Below are 4,082 nucleotides of genomic sequence, written 5' to 3'. Positions count from 1 at the left end.
ATGATGAGAGAGCTGCCTCCTGCACATCTCCTACTAGGGATCGAGCCACAACCTGGGCATGTGCCCTGACTGGGAATCAAACTGTGAATTCCTGGGTTCATAGGTCAATGCTCAACTACTAAGCCACGCCGGCCAGGCTTATTCCAGTTTTAGAGAGAAACTTTATATTCTCTGGCAGGAATACACTCATCTTTGTATTTTGCTACCTCGGGCTTCCGGAATTTTGACCACTTCCAGAATAGGCAGCACCTACTCATGATTTTTTTTTAAAAAATTTCATCCTTTTTCATCACCTCTCTGACTTTCCTCCATCATTGATTCTGATTTTCTTCCTCTGCACTGGGTCTTTCTCTAAGCTTGAAAATGTGCACCTGCTCCTCTCATACTAAAAAAGAAAACCCAATTATTTTTCCACCTGATGACTCTTCTTATTACCACTATTTCTATTAATTTACTTTATTTGAATTGAAATCATTATAATTAAGGTCATCAATGTTTTCCCACTTGTCAAATGCAATGGACATTTTTTTTACTTTCATTTCACCTGACCTCTCTGAAGCATGTGACACTATTGACAATTTCTTCTATCTTAAGCTGCTCTATATCCTTGACCTACAAGATGTTCAGCTTTTCTTTCTATCTGAGGATGAAGAGCACTTCTCAGCTTCATCCAGTTCATCAACTAAAGCATGTGTATTCCCCTGGATTTCATCAGTGTTTGTTTCTTCGAATGTTTCTCTCTCTGGATTATCTTATCTGTAATGAAGTTTTAATAATCACTTATATGATATTTTCATCTGTCTATGGAATAGCTCGAGGTAGCTAATGTTGATGACACTAAAGTTAATAATAATTATTCATTGTATCAGCATCTATTAATCACTTCCTTTCAGAGACTGTGCTAAGATATTTTCTTATATTAATTGATTTACTCATAAAATTTTTGAATGTTTCCACATTTTTATATCTGAGAGGTGAAGCATATTACCTATGTCACACAGAGGTTAAGTGGCAGAGTTAGGATTTAAAGTCAGTTTATCTAACCCCAAAGCCCATATTTTAACCACTTTATTAAACCTGATATATCTAAACTGCAACTCACTTTCCCCAAGTTATTCACTGCCTTATATAATGCTTCAACAAACAATCATTTAGAGTAGAACTCAAAACAGGAAGCTTGAAGTCAAACTACATTTCTCACTTTTCCATTCAGTAAGCCACTAGGTCCTATTGAATTCTTGTACCTCTTCCCTACAATCTCATCTAATGGTGCTTAGTTCAGTGGTCTCATTATTTCCCTCCTGCCTTATTGAAAAGGCTTCCCAATTGGATGATGTACCGCCTTCCAGTCTTGGTGTCCTCCAATTTATCCTCTGGGAAGTACTTATCTTCATATACCATATATCTTATTATATCATGCCTGGGATACATCCCTAACGACTCCCCATATCCTGCAGCAAGTGCTCCTCAATGAGAGTTTTGTGTATCAGTTTCCATCAGAAACACCTGGAGAGCTTGTTAGGAAACAGATGCTCTGGAACCATACCAGGATTTCTGAATTAGAATCAATGATGGTAGGACCTAGACCAGTGATGGTGAACCTTTTGAGCTCGGCGTGTCAGCATTTTGAAAAACCCTAACTTAACTCTGGTGCCGTGTCACATATAGACATTTTTTGATATTTGCAACCATAGTAAAACAAAGACTTATAATTTTGATATTGATTTTATATATTTAAATGCCATTTAACAAAGAAAAATCAACCAAAAAAATGAGTTCGCGTGTCACCTCTGACATGCATGTCATAGGTTCGCCATCACTGATCTAGACTCTGTATTTTTAACAAGCTCCCTATGTGATTCTTTTTCACACTAAAATCTGAGAGCATCTGGCCTCCAGATCAGGTGCAAACACTCAGAATTTCTGATAAATACCATCTGACTGGGGCTTGTCTCCTTCGTTCCCTCAAGTCTTGCCACTCTTCCGCCTTCTCTCCGCACTCCAGGTACAGCAGACGTTGTGCGGTTTCCCCTAATACCGAGCTTTCTTAAGTGTTGGTGACTTCATGTATCCTGTGTCTTCTACCCAAAGGCCCTTTTCCCCGTGTGTCTGGGAAGTCACTGTGTGCGTGTCCATGTGAATGTGTGGGTTGCATACCTTGAGTCCTGGTTAGACTGAAAGTTTCTCCCAGGAAAGTGTGAGCTACCTTGTCAGAGAAACTATGTGTCCTGAAATCTCCATTTAAAGAAAAAAATACCACTTCAAGTTCAGGCTGTGTGAAAAATCAAATTGCAGCTGAGGAAAACGGAATTCATGTGAACTTCGTATGTACTCCGCATGTAGGTACTTGAATCTTTTAGCAACTTCTCTATGGTTCATGACTGATTATTTGGTTGGCAATTCATAAAAGCTTTTTTGGAGAAGAATTTCATGTTTGTTGGCATCTTTCCCAATGAGCACACCAATGGAAATGAAAAAAAAAAAAATCTATTTTGGTCACCTACCAAAAGCTGTAATCAGAGAAATGTTAGAAGGAGTAATTTAATTGACATCTCTATATGGTCTGTTTACATTAATGTCCCACACTCATGAATAATCCAGGAAAGGGAGGGATATAGGTAAACATGTTTATTGTTAGATGTTGGACTAAGCATTACTTTTCACAGTTTGACCTATAAATAAGTAATCTTCTATTTACAGATGAGAAGACTGAGCTCAGAGATGAGGAGACTTGGCAGAGGTACCTAGTTAAGAGGAGACATCTGGAACTTGTATGCAGGTATCTTTATATTCTTTCTTCTCCTATAGCTGTTTTATTATTTTGGAGTACAAGGGTATGGATATTTTGTCTTAATAAGTAACACTTGGTTCAGATTTTTTTTTCTGTGAAGAGTGGAAATAGTCTTCAATAAGCACAGAGAAGAGTAACACATTGTCCATTGCTTAGAGAGGAGGCCTTTAATGCTAATATCTATTGGTCAGATTGGTTGCCTAAGCAGTAGTGACACAGGGAAAACAGAATAGGGGAGTTCAAAGCAAGGATTTCCCTACACCCTTCCTTTTCCTTTCCTTCCCAGCATCCTCTCCCTTCCATGCCCCATCTCCAGGAAACTGGGACAGCTGGTTATCCATCTAATTTTCCTAACAGTTGCACACTGACTCTGTCACCAAGCTGTGCATTTGTTAGAACATTTGATTTTCTTTCTTTATAAATCTGATGAGGAAGAGAGGGCAAAAGTATTGTGCATTGTTTCTCTTAAGGATCACCATGCTCATGTGAGTGTGTGTGTGTGTGTGTGTGTGTGTGTGTGTGTGTCCCTAAGTCAGGGGAAACTATTAGGAGAGAGCCAGATCTCTCTAATGAGCCCAGAGGTAATGCAAAATTTATGTGCCTTCACCTGCAGCTGGGTGAAGCCTGGTGCACAAACAGAAAGGGGGGAGGCGGGAAGGGTTGGTTATTTATGACTTTGCAGAAGCAGGTACCCTGGCTGCTACTGGGCATCCTGACCCACTTGTTCATTTTTTAGGAAGAAGTGGATACTTTCCATGGGAGAAGCTCAAGCATCAGATTTGCTCCTTGGAGCATTAATAAAAGGGCTCAGTTAGCTTCATCTCATTATTTTACTATGAGTATTGACTTTGGCCTAGAGTCATGTATAGATAAAATGGTGCAAGGGCTTGTCCTAAGTGATTACTCAGAATTACAAATCATTTCACGTGTAACTGAATACTGCAGTCTAGCTGGCACCCTGCCCCTTGCTGCTCCCCCTCCCCTTTCTCTAATAGGAGCGCAAATCCAGCTTTGTCTGAAGAGGCAATTAATCTTATTCACTGAAAGCTGAATTTTAATTCACCAGCATGTGGAGGGCATATTTGCCTATCACACAGAATTAGTTTAACAGAGAATTTAGAAAAGAAAATATTGGAGGTATTGGTATTCTTGGGCAGGCAAAATATCTTGTAGGTACATTCCTTTATTAGCTATCTACATTCTACGGATAAGCTTCTGTTTGCAATAATAGCTCTATTAGGGTAAACTGGGTTTATTTTGTATTTGAAAGTGGCTGATTACAGTTCATTTT

Source organism: Myotis yumanensis, unplaced genomic scaffold, assembly GCF_028538775.1.
Source record: "Myotis yumanensis isolate MYYU_CA2020_CCGP unplaced genomic scaffold, mMyoYum1.0.hap1 SCAF_1, whole genome shotgun sequence".
In the NCBI taxonomy this organism is placed as follows: domain Eukaryota; kingdom Metazoa; phylum Chordata; class Mammalia; order Chiroptera; family Vespertilionidae; genus Myotis; species Myotis yumanensis.
Note: the sequence above shows the minus strand (reverse complement) of the source record.